General features: G+C 35.7%; 1 pseudogene; it reads left to right on the top strand.

Moving 5' to 3' along the window:
- Nucleotides 1-5,729: 5,729 nt before the first annotated feature.
- On the top strand, nt 5,730-13,118 carry LOC120159758 (annotated as a pseudogene).
- The last annotated feature ends 1,049 nt before the right edge of the window (nt 13,119-14,167 follow it).

The following is a 14,167-nucleotide window of genomic DNA, read 5'->3' as shown; positions in this document are numbered from 1 at the left end:
TTAAAACCATTCATAAAACTTCTACACTATTCTTATCATCTCCCTTGCCAATCACAATCGTCGTCACTGGTATGTTATCGTTGCCCTTACTGTCGTGCTTACCGTCAGATTGTGTGAATGTTGCGATTTTCCCTTTACTGTTCATCAAGTTTAAAATCGGTTCGTCGAATAGTTGTTCGTCCGATGGAGGTTCGATTGGGTGGAGTTTCAGTACACGACAACCGTAACAGAAGACGACAGTCAATATGAGTAAAGGGGTAGGAATTATGATTTTCAAAATTTTATGTTTTTTTAATTATAATTGCAATTTTTTATTTTAAATATAATTTTAAAAAATTTCTAAACACGTCATGTGCCGCTTAACGAGATTTTTTAACGATCGTACATTAGAGGTACTTAAAATAGTAACGTAACGTTAGACAACTATATTGACAAAAAAGTTAGATACGTAAATATGAAAAAAATGTATAGTTTGAATTTTATTTTTGTATTAAGCTTTAGAAAGTTATTAATATCATAATGATTATTTAAAAGGTAAACTATATGATCACTTATATTTGAGTAAATTTTTCTTTATTCTATTGATATTTTTAAAATTAATAATTCGAATAATGATTGTAACATCCCAAAATTAGGGCTAGTGACCAAAATAGAAGTTCTGAAACTTTGAGGTATGATTTCAAAAGATTGAAAAGTTCAAGGACTTATTTAAGAATATTTTGTGAATGATTGTTTAGTAAATATTTGATGAAGTAAGGGTAAATTGGTATTTTCAAAGGAAGATTTTTATTTTTTCCTTTATAAAAGGATATAACCACGTGGAAATGAGAGGTGATAATGGAAAAGAAAGATCTAGAGAGTTGGGTTCAACTTCTTCTTCTTCCCGTGAGCTCAATTAAAAGGTGAGTTTCTTACAAGTTGATTATTCCTTAATTTTATGATGGGTTTTGATTCTTGGAGGATTAAGAAAGCTTAGGGAATGCTTAAGGTGACTTAAAACCCAAAGATGAATAAGTTATGTAAGATTGAAGATAAAGAGTTTTAAGGGAATTATTGAGAAAGAGTTGATAAATAAGTTTTGAAGTGAAAATTGACTTGTCACCACCTAAATTAAGAAATATGAAGTGTTATAATTGAGATTATAACATGTTGAAAAATTGGTAGGATTCTTGATTTCAATATATAGGATGGGATTTTGAAGATAAGGATGTGTTAGATGAATAGAAATTGGTTTGAGTATGTGTACTTGAGTTAAGAGTATGAAAGAGAATATAACATGAAGGAATTAAGCTGATATGAGTAAATTTTCAGGTTTAAAAAGTGAATTCTAGGCTATGAGTATCGGTAATGCTTTTTCAAGTACCGATACTTCAAGAGTAAAAGAGTGATAATTGGTATAGGGGTATCAATACTGGTTAAACAATATCAATACTATAAGCTTGAATTTGACAAAGGCATTCATGGGGTATAGATACCTGGAGGGTAGTATCAATACCAAGAGTACCGGTACCATAAAGTCAGTATCAGTACCAATTTTTGAAACAAGGGTTTCGAATGCAAAATGGGTATCGATACCAGGCTTGGTATCAATACCACAGCTAAGGAAGTATCAGTACCATACAGGGGGTACCGATACTACTTCAAGTAGAAAATAGAATTAAGCATTTCTTTTGGTCTAAGAAATTAAGGAATGAATTATGATATTTGGAATGCTGATATGTATATAATATGTATGATTGTGTAGATATCGATCGAGAGCAAAGTCTGGACAAGTCGACAAGTAATAGTCATCGAGGAAAAAGATAAGAGATCGGTATTGACTAGTGAGGCCAGGTGAGTGCGTACTAGTTTGTATATGATGTTTAAGGGAAATAAGACTTGCGATGAGTCTATTTCTTATATTATAATGCATGAATTCATGAATATAGGCATGTGTTGATATGAGTGTTGTGTGTGACTGAGTACTTGAATATGAGTGTGTTGAACTATGTTTCGATATAACAATTTAAGGCAAAATGGTTTTTGGACTTGAATTGAATTTACAAAATGGTTTTTGGACTTGAATTGAATTTACAAAATGTTTTTGGACTTAATTGAATTTATTCAAAATTTACAAAAAATAATTCAAAGTTCTTTTAATTTAAAATTGAGCACAAAAATGTTTTTATGAAGGGGACCCGAGGCTCAAAAATTCCAGTTTGTAAAAGGGGAACCGATTCTCCCCAAGGGGGTACCGATTCCCTCACTGTTCATCAGCCCAACGATCATAATATTTGAATATATTATGAAGGGGTATCGATTCCCTATGAAGGGGTACCGATTCCCCCCATTATGGGCAGCCTTTTTGAGTAGAAAAATCATTCCCAAACGGCTCCAAAACATCCCCAACGGCTAGATACGACTTCAAACTCATTCCAAGCTATAAATACAAGCTAAGGACACTTGAAGAAGAAAGAGAACAACTATCCAAGCAATCAAACACAAGAGAATAGTTTTTCAATCTTATTTCATCTTTCTCTTGTAAATATTTTGTTCTTGTGAGCTCAATCTTGTAAACACCTACCTTAGAGAGGTTTTCTTGTTTACTTATTTTATCCTTTTGTAAAGGGGAAAGGTTCTAGCTTATCCCGTGTAAAAGCTAGGGAAAGGTTCTAGTTTAGCCCGGAAAAACTAGGGAGTTTGTAAGGTTACTCTTTATCCTCAAAAGAAAGAACAAATTAGTGAATTTGTTGGAAAATCCTTGGTGAGGAGCTAAGGTAGTGGACGTAGACTTTGTTTGAGAAAGTCGAACCACTATAAATCGCTGTGCAATTCTCTATCTTTCAATCTCCTTACTCCCTAAACACAAAACCGTTCCGACCCTCTTTGCAAATCGTTCCGGTTGTCGTTTCGAGCTTCCAAAAATCCTAACAGAGTGTATGTGTTATATGTTATTGTATATGTTATATGATCTGTGTAAATATATGTTAATGTAATGAAGCTATGTAATATGATACATATATGACAAAATGAATATAAAGAATTATATGAATATGAAATACAATCTATGTGAATAGATGATCACATGATATAAATTATGTGACAATATATATGTGATACATGAGAATATGATATGAGCCATATGTTATGACATACATGAACATATGAGAAATAATATGAGCTATATGTGCTACATGAGCTATTTGATAAAAAATTATGAAATTATGTGTCTATGTGATATGAATAAGTGAATATGTGACAAGTATAAAGATAATGCCCATGTTATGTGACATGAGAGTTAGAGGTATAGTTGGCATGCCAAGAGTCGAGGGTTCTACGTGGTCCTTCGGGACATATATGTAATCCTTTGAAACATATATGCGGTACTTCGGTACACTTATTTGATCCATTGGAATATGTATATGGTTATTAAGGAGTGGTTCTTCGGGACATAGATGTGATATGTGGTCCTTCGGAACAAATTTCATATGCCACTAAGTGAGAATTATATGAGCTGTGATGACAACATATGTGCACAACCTCTATGTACTCACATATCTTTAGTTCTCACATGTGTACATGGGCTAATAAAAGATAATATAAATAAATTTGGTATGATTATATGTTTGTTTCTTTGTGGAGTGATATATGTGACATGATGATGTGTATATGGTTTGGTTAAGAATGTTAGATACAAGAGCATATGACTAAGAGATAAGAATGAAAATAATGCTAATAATAATAAGGATAATGAGATATTATGCATATGTATGTATTTATGTTTGATGCATAATGTGTTTTATAATTAATATGATTACATGAAGTGTGCATAGTAGGAAATAATATTTAGATGTTATATTTAACTAACTCATCGACTTAGCGTGTGAGTGTTTCACATTTAAATTCTGAGAAGATTAAAGAGCAAAGAGGAGCAAGACATGTCAGTTTCTCCATACCAAAAGTTAGATCAGAAGAGAAATGAATAATATGTATTTTGTTTTAATGAATATATTTGGCATGTAATTCAGAGATTGAAATTTTATATGCTTTGATATGTTTTGTAAATAAATTGTTTTTAAATAATTTGAAATTCTTCATTCTTATGTAAAAGTAAATGTTTTGAAAAGTCAATTTGACACCTCGGACTCGTATTCGGGTTGGGTACGGATCAAGGGTATTACAATAATGTTATTGATTTATAATAAATTGAGCTCTCAACCCTAATAACTGTTATTGGGAAGCGACAGAATGCTAACGTGACTCATTAACGACTGATCTAATACTGTTTTTGCCATTCAAGACAATCTCCACTTCACCTTCTCGGTTCTTCTAGCTTTCGTCGCCATCTCCACAGCTGTACGTTCACAACCTAGAGATAAATTCATGTCGATCAAATCCACCATCACCCCACTCTTTTTGGATGCCTCCTCCGCTCTAAGAAAATCGAGTTTCAACATCATAGCCACCCTCCTCCCAATCACCCCTGAAATCTTCATCTCTTCGCTACATTCCACCATCTTCGCCATCAAGGACTCTTACATCGCCAACGCTTCCCACATTTCCTCGGACTTGGCTGCAATACTTTGATCTAACGATGTTAGTAGTCAGATACTCTCATGATGGATGGAGCCATAAAATAAACCAATCCATTCGAAGAAGAAATGAGAATGCAGATCGTGCCCTTTAACTCCAGAAGATACAGCTCTAGTATTACAAGCACTAGGCATTGATAGCACCACCACAATTCACGTTGCAACAGGGGAAATATATCATAAGGAGAACCGAGTATCCAGATCATCCCAGACAAGAAGATTATTTCTAATCTTATCCTTATGAATGCTTGCCACCATTTACTTCGACTTTCAACTAGTACTTGATAAACCCTAAAATCATATATATGTCATTTTCTTATTTCCAGATTCACGACATAACTCTAGAAGGAATGAATAATACCCAACTCAGTGCAACAAGCTTTTCATGAACAACAAATACTCAACTCGGTGCAAGTGAAGGGCTTACTCGACAAATAATAATATCAGGAGTTCTTTCATGGGAAGCTGAAGAGGAGAGGCGAAGTACTAAAAAAGATGCTTCAAGACCCAAGAAGTGTGGGAAGGGTTGACGATGGAATAGTCCGGGATGACGAAGATGGTGGAATGCGGCGAGGAGATGAAGATTTCAAGGGTGATTTGAAGGAGGATGGCTATGATGTTGAAACCCGATTTTCTTGGAGTGGTGGAGGAGTACAAAAGGAGTGGGGCGATGGCGGATTTGGTCAGCAGGGATTCATCTTTGGGCAGTGAACGTAGGACGGTGGAGATGGCTAGGAAAACTAGAACCATTTGTTAACGTCAGCCGGTCGAAAACAGTGTAAAAGTAATGGAAGTTATCTCGCATGGTAAAAACATTATCACGCCGGTCGTTTAATTCATCACCTAATAACATCTGGTACCATCAAATAATTAATTTATTATAAATTAATAATGTTAATAGTCAAATCATCAACCTTTAAAAATTAATAAAAAAATTCAATATAAATGATTATTTATATAATTTATCCTCATTTAAAATAATAGCGTAGATAAGTGAGACTATTTATTTAAACTAAGTGACGTGGCGTAGAAAAAGGAATAACAATTACCCAAAAAGATCAGGTTCCCGAACGCCACGTCAGCTCGAAACTTGAATCTGCCACACAAAGCTCACCACTTTCGCCGTTCTCTCGAGTCTAGACTCATAGAGCATTTTTCATGGCGATGATATGCCAATAAAAGGCTCTGAAAACTTCTTTCGGATCATTAATAATGGCTTCAATCGATCTCAGTTATTCCTCAATGGCTCTCTCCAATTTACAGTATGTTCTTTTTCCTTTCCTTCACATTTCTCTACAATTCTCATTTTTTTCAATTGTTCTTAAATTCTAAATATTTAATTAAATGACGTTACGTTAGGGAGTTTCCTTTGTCTGCTTCAGAATATTTGAATAAGTGGAACAATGGCAGAAATTTTTCATGATAATAGGAAAAAATGTCAAGTCTTTGAGATCATTTCTCGAGTGATATTTAAGAAAATATTATATTTGACAATGAATGTAAAAGATTTGGCATGTATTATTTATGTTCTGTTACAAAACATGGATTCGTATATTTCTATAATTCTAGTGGTGTTAAGTATACAGGGGTTGATTTTTTCTCTCTTCTGTTTAATTTAGTGTATAATGTTGGGAATCCGATTGTTACAGCAAATGGGTACAACCCTGTTATGTTTTCAAGCATTTGTACAAGAAAGATGGGTTTGTGTTTCAAGGGTGCTGGTAAAGTTAGAGCTGCTTTGGTATCTGGAGAAGGGGATGTGCTATCTTATCCTAATGACAATGGAATCGTTGCTGGGAAGACTGGTTTTGTCAATGGACTTGTTGACCACCAAACTGGGATTGAGATACAACCTGATGCAATAGGTTTCGGAACATTAGCAGCCGAAATAATTCCTATGATGAGTGGTTTCTTTGGCGATGAATATGACCTGGATCACCCTGACGAAGGGTTTGCTTCCATCCCAGAAGCCATTGACGATATTCATCAAGGAAAGGTTTGTTTGTCCTAATTACATGTTTGAATTTGATGATTCTTTTATAGTGATTATAACACTTTTAAGTCAGTAAACTTGGCAGTTTGTAATTGTTGTAGATGATGAAGATAGAGAAAATGAGGGTGATCTGATAATGGCAGCATCAAGGGCAACTCCAGAGGCCATGGCCTTTATAGTCAAACATGGAACTGGAATTGTTTGTGTGAGCATGAAAGCTGAAGACTTGGAGAGATAGGAGCTACCATTAATGGTAACCCAGAAGGAGAATGAGGAAAAACTTTGTACAGCTTTTACTGTATCAGTGGTATGTCCTCTGCCTTATTAGAGAGTACATGTGGAAGCTACTCCTTTTATATTTGCCAAAAACTTGCAGGCTTCGATTAATCGAATGCAAAATGAGAAATTTGAGCTAAAGGTGGATTCATATTTCAGTGTTGTATGCTTACTTTCTAAAGCTAATTTAAAATTTTGAAATCCTTGTTTCGTGATCTCAACTGTGTTGATTTCATGTAGGATGCAAAGCATGGTACAGCAACAGGTGTGCTGCTCGTGATAGGGCGACAAGGCACACAGAAGCTTCTATTGATCTAGCTGTATTAGCCGGGTTAGAACCTGCTGTAGTTCTATGTGAGATTGTGGATGATGATGATTCAATGGCTAGGTTGCCAAAGCTTCTTGAATTCGTGAATCAGGTATATTAATGAGAGCATTTTTCATAGAGGGTGCTGGTGTTGTTAAAGTTAGGGTCCTTTATTGCTCTTCTTACAACTTAAGTCCCCTCAAACTGAAGCATAAATATTTGGCATGTGAACCAGTTTGTAAACTTAATTGCCAGATTTTCCTTCTCCTACATTGAAGGGAGAAACTAGGACCTGCAACTTAATACCGCCAGTTATCTGTGCTCATAATGTACTATAACTCTATAAGAGACGAAGGAGTATTGACATCGTAGAGTCGGTACTACTTCCTTCTTATGTTCCTGTTCCTATTCAAATAGTCTATAGATAGGATCCCATTGTTGCTGGTTTTTATAAGTTCTTCCAACTGTGACTTTCTGTGTTACTTCTACTGTATTTATCTTTAAGCATGTGTTGAAAACATGTTCAACATCACAAAGTGGACATAGACGTGTTGGAATGGTGATAAACTATTTTATATCTGCATTCATCTGCATTTTTCCTTGTTGAGTACGGAATTAATCCATTTTGTGAAGCTATTCAAATTACAACAATTGACAGATATATAAGGAAAAGAGAGGCTGGTGGAGCTTTCTGCTTGTGTTTATATGTGTTTTGATACTTTGCTAGAATCTACAGGGAGATTTTCTTGCTCTCAAGCGATGCACTCTTGTCGCTTAGTTTCTATGACGTTGATCCTTTTGTGTTTAACTCTGCCAATATGGACGTGTTTGTTGTGTCGCTACCAACATGGCAAAACTTTATCGATTTGATTAGATTGTATGAGTAGGTTGTTAACCAGATTGTGGAACATGCAGGGTGAAATCCGTGATGGCCAAGATATTCTCGTGACGGTACATTCTGAGTGCCTTACCTGCGACATATTCGGGTCGGCCAGATGTGATTGCAGGAACCAGTTGGCAGTAGCAATGAAGCAAATTGAGGCAACCGGTCAGGGTGTATTATTTTATCTTCGTGGACGTGAAGGTAGAGGGATTGGTTTAGGGCACAAGGTTCATGCTTACAACCCTCAAGATGGACATGACACAGTTGAGGCCAATGAGGAGCTTGAGTTACCTGTTGGTTCTCAGGAATACGGCATCGGGGCACAAGTAAGTTTCCTTCTGCAATTTGTTTGGTATCATTTATGCTTTGCTTCTCACACGTTACCTACGGTAGAAAAGTAAATTGAAATCATTGGCAATCTTCATTTTTAAAGTGTTGTCAATTGTTATAGTCCTTAACATTGTACTCCACACTGTCCATTCGGATTCGAAGTTCAACAATGTCTTTTCGCCTGCACCACACACTGATATGCTAACCAATTTCAATATTATAAAAACATAGTTCTGTCCACATGTTTGTGCAATTAAATGCCCGAATGTATCGTTCAACTTGTTGCAGATACTACGTGATCTTGGTGTTCGTACGAAGAGGCTGATGACAAACAATCCGGCAAAGTACGTTGGGCTTAAAGGTTACGGTTTGACCATTTCCGGCAGGGTTCTGTTATTGACCCCAATAACTAATTACAACAACAGATACTAGGAGACCAAACGAGCCAAAATGGAGCATGTTTTTGGTTCAGAAGTAAACTTGCTCCTACACTGCTTGCAATGACATGGCGGCGATATTAAGCAGGCTGTGTTTGATATCCTGTTGTTTGAGTTGGTAATTTCATGTAGGTCTGCTGTGGTATTTAACACTTCGGGTATAAAGTCTTAGTTTATTATTTGATTTAAATTTTTACACTAATTTAGAAACCTAATCAGCATCCTTTTGGAGAACCCAGAAAATGTTCTCCAGGATAACTGATGAAAATGTGTTTGTTATGGATTTCATTGGCAAGCCCATTACTATTGAATTACTTTTAGGTTGAAGACGATCCAATGAATCCTCCATATCTGGAAAAGATTTAATTGTTGATTTGGATATCATGATCAACAACATACATCTCAATCTAACCAGAAAAGTGAGCCATCGCTTCATACAATGACAGCGACCGATGCATGGGTAATTGAGATCGTATGGATCCCTTGTAAAGCTGATATGGTTGTAGATAATATGGCGAAACTAGTTGATCTTCATCATTTTGAGCCGATTATATGTGAGAGTGTTTCAGACGAAGCTTGGAATCTTCTCAAACGAGACATTTAAGGCCCTCCCTATTGGAGAATTGTTTCTCTATAACCCCAAGATAAGTCCCACTTCAATTAAAATAATGATACTACTAGTAACATCCCAAAATACAGGTTAGTGATTAAATTATAAAACTTCAGAGTTTGGTGATTGAAGTAGGATATTTGAATAGTTTAATGATTTGTTTAGAAATATTTCCTGAAAGTTATTAGTAATTATCAAAAGAATTAAAGGGCAAAATGGTCATTTAGCATGAAAGATATTTTTTCCCCAATAATATGATTGAATCACATGGAGGTGGGGGAAAGAGTTATCTGAAAACTCTTTCTTCTTCCTTTCTTCTTCTCCCAACCGTGGAAGCTAGGCAAATGTAAGGGTTTTCTGAGTTGTTGATTATTTGTTAAATTAAAGGTTAGGTTTTGATCATTAGATGATAATTAAGTTTAAGGAAAACTTAAGTTGTCTTATAATCAAAAGATGAAGAAGTTATAAGAGATTTAAGAAAATGAGTTTTTTATATGAAATCATGGAAGTATTAGAATTGTATTTAGAACATATTGAAATTTGAGTATGATTCTTGAATTACATATGAGGAATAGAATTTTTAAGTTATAGATGATTTTCATGGATATAAGTTGGTTTAAGTAATGGTAGTTGAGTTTAATGATATGATAGGGGTTTAAAATAGAAGAATTGAGTGAAGAATTGATGATTTTCGGGCTTAAAGTACAATTTCCGGGCAGAGAGAACCAATACCTATGAAGGGGAATCGATTCCCCTTCTTGAACGAAAAATTTCTAGTATGTTCAGGGGGGATCGATTCCCCCCTAAATGAAAAATGAAATTTGGTTCAATAATTTGGCTTAAGTTGTTAACATCAATTTTAAGGTTTAGGCTTCTGATAGTTGTTTTGAAATGTTATATTTATGTAGATATTGAGCCTAAACAAGCTCTGGAATAATCAAGGGATTAGAATTGATTCAAATCAAACAAGGCTAAGGTGAGTGCAATTTAATTTGTACTTATATTATCGAACAAACATTGGCTTGCGATGAGCCAGTAATAGAGTTACTATAGTAAGAAGTGACTCCTAAAATAGTATTTGATTAGTGATCGATGTGATTATTATATGTGTTATGATCTATGCGAATATGCAATATGTGATACATGTTATATGATATGAAATAGATGTTTACACATACATGTGGTATGTGACAGAAGAAAAGAAATATGTGATCATAAGAGCAATAATAATAAGTTATGAGATTACATGTTTATATGATACAAGTGAGTTGAATTGTTATAAATGATAATGCCCATGTTATGTGATATGAGAGCTAGTGGTATAGTTGGCATGCCAAGAGTCGAGGGTTCCATATGTCCTACGAGACATATGATAGGTCCTTCGGGACACAGATTACATCCTTCGGGATGATAGGTCCTTCGGGACACAGATGACATCCTTTGGGATGATAGGTCCTTTGGGACATAGTTTATACGAGATGTGGTGATAGCATATGTGTGCACAACCTCATAGTACTCATATACCTTGAGTTCTCAGTAATGTTCATGGGCCTACAAAAGATATCAAAATTATATAAATAGTATAAATACACTGTGTATAATGCATATGATTTGTTATATGAAATGTTTTATGGTTTATATTATATTTTTTAAATGCCTCAATAAGTCAAAGACTTAGCGTGTGATTGTTTCACACGTAGGATCAAAGAAGTTGAAAGAGCAAGGACAGACATCTGAGACATCATAGCTTTATTCGAGATCAGATCAGAAGATATTTTATAGTAGGTTCTCTTTCTTATAATAAATAGTGTTGGCATGTAACTAAAGTTTTAAATCTTTTATGCGCTAATAAGTTTTATAAACTGTTTGAGATAATTTATGTAAATTATTCAGTTATATGTAGAAAAAGTTTAAAATTATTCACTATTTTGTACAAGTAAATGTTTTGAAACGTTAATGTGACACCTCAGACTCGTATTCAATTTGGGTACAGGTTGGGGGTGTTACAATTAATGGCATCAGAGCTATGGTTTAGTTGATTCTAGGCATAAAATGAAGTCAGAAATGTTTTAAAAAGTTTACATGCCAATAGAAAAAAAACAAACCTGATCTGATAAGAGTTATAAGTATGTTGTCTTCTAATAGAGTTTTATGGTTATGTCTTGTTAGATGTCTGATCATGAGAGTTCCCGAAGTGAAGCGGGAGATGATAGACATGAGGGAAGTAGCAATTTACCGGCCCTGGCCAGGCAAGATGAAGAGCAGACAACTCCGGGAGTGGCTGCAAAAGACCAAGATGTGTTCTTTAGGACGTTGGACACTGTCCTGACGCGTTTTCAACCTCCCGTTTCCTCAACTCAAAGAATAAATATTGCCGAAAGAGTTGAAAGGATTAGGAGCTCCTGAATTCAAAGGTGACGCCGAGGAAGATCCTGTTGCTGCGGACCTTTGGCTCAATGATGTGAAGCTTATGTTAAATGGACTCCACTGTTCTGATGTGGAGAAGTTAGATGGAGTGGTCTCTTTGCTTCATGGACAAGCAAGAATTTGGTGGACAAATGTTACCTTGAGGATGACCAGTGATCAAGTGACATGGTCCTTGTTTTTAGAAGAGTTTAAGCACAAGTATATTGGAGATCAGTTTATAAGGCAAATGAAGCAAGAGTTTATGAGTATGAATCAGTTGAATCGCACCGTATATGAATATGAGTGTGAGTTTAATAAGTTGAGTCGTTTTGCTGCTGAGCTTATTCCAACAGAAAAAGATACTTGTGAATGGTTTGTTGAAGGCTTGCGCCCGAGGTTGAAAGAAATGTTGATCGTGTTGAACTTGTCCTCGTTTCAAGAGGTTGTCAATCGTGCTAAAGCTTTAGAGAGGGCTCAGAATGAAAGGTTTGGGGATCAGAGAGCCCAACCGTCTAAAAGAACTGGAGCTTCATCAAGTTTTACATCACCTAAGAGAGGTAGAGATTTTTGTTTTCGTTCTCAGGCGAGGTCTGAATCAATGGCATCTTCCGCTAGAGGATCAAATCAAGTGAGAGCTAGACAAACTCAATCAATAGGGCCTGGTACTGGGAGAGCAAATCCGGGTCAAGAAAGACAATGTCAGACATGTGGAAGACATCATAGTGGTATATGTAGAGTAAAAGTCGGAGCTTGTTTCCGATGTGGGGAAACGGGACATTTCATGAGAGATTGTCCAGTGAGGTCCGTAGAGCCTTCACAGTCAGAGCGATTTGTTTCGATTTCTCAGAGAGGAAGGGGTAGAGGTAGAGAAAGAAGTCAGCCTGAATCTTCTACTCAACAAGAGGTGCGCTATGTTGCTCGGGTGTATAACCTCAAGACTAATGAAGAACGTGATGATCCTGAGATAATTGCAGGTACCTTTCAACTGTATGATAAATGTGTTATGATATTGATTGATCTGGGGTCAACATATTCATATATTTGTAGTAAATTGGTGAGTGAACTGGGAATTCAATTAGAAGCCATTAGTAAAGATGTGATAGTAACAAATCCATTAGGACACAGTGCTCGGGTAAATAGAGTGTGTCGTGGGTGTCCCATAAAGATTCAAGGAATCGAATTCCCTGCTAATCTGATGGAATTACCCTTTGACGAATTCGAAGTGATACTGGGAATGGACTGGCTATATCGCTATTATGCTAATGTTGACTGTAGACTGAAGAGGGTAACATTAATCAGTCCTGACGGAGTGGATGTTATAGTGTTCAGTGAAGGATGGAATCCATTGACAAATGTAATTTCAGTAATGTCGGCAAAGAAGTTACTGCTACAGGGATGTCAAGGGTTCATTGCTAATGTGTGGGATTTTAGAACCAAGGAAAAAGGGATTGAAGAAATTCCTATCGTCAAAGAATTTTCTGACGTATTTCCTGCAGAGTTACCAGGTCTGCCTCCAGACAGAGAAGTGGAGTTCCAAATTGAAATATTACCTGGAACTGCACCTATTGCCATGTCACCATACAGAATGGCTCCAAAAGAGTTGCAAGAATTAAAGATTCAATTACAAGAATTGCTGGACAAAGGTTTTATTAGACCAAGTGTATCACCTTGGGGAGCTCCAGTTTTGTTTGTTAAGAAGAATGACGGTTCAATGCGTCTCTGCATTGACTACAGGCAACTCAATAAAGTGACTATCAAGAATAAATATCTACTTCCTCGAATCGATGACTTATTTGATCAATTAAAGGGAGCTTCAGTGTTCTCAAAAATCGATCTACGTTCGGGTTATCATCAATTAAAGATTCAAGAGAAAGATGTTCCAAAGACGGCATTTAGAACAAGATATGGTCACTATGAGTTTATAGTGATTCCGTTTGGAGTTACGAATGCACCAACTGTTTTCATGGATCTAATGAACAAAATTTTCCAACTTTATTTGGATCAGTTCGTGGTAGTTTTCATTGATGATATTTTAATATATTCAAAGTCAGAGAAAGAGCATAATTCGCATTTGAGGATTGTCTTGCAGATTTTACGAGATAAGAAGCTTTATGCTAAACTTTCTAAATGTGAATTCTGGTTGAGTGAAGTGACATTCCTTGGACATGTAATTTATGCAGAAGGAGTTTGAGTGGATCCTCAAAGATTAAAGCTATTATGGAGTGGGAAGTTCCAAAGAATGTGTCAGAAGTTCAAAGTTTTATGGGGTTAGCCGGTTATTATCGAAGGTTCATTAAAAACTTTTCGATCATAGCATTACCCCTAACTAAACTGTTAAAAAAGGAAGTAAAATT

Source organism: Hibiscus syriacus, unplaced genomic scaffold, assembly GCF_006381635.1.
Source record: "Hibiscus syriacus cultivar Baekdansim isolate YM2019G1 unplaced genomic scaffold, ASM638163v2 tig00111372_pilon, whole genome shotgun sequence".
NCBI lineage: Eukaryota > Viridiplantae > Streptophyta > Magnoliopsida > Malvales > Malvaceae > Hibiscus > Hibiscus syriacus.
Note: the sequence above shows the minus strand (reverse complement) of the source record. Positions and strands in the feature narration are given on the sequence as shown.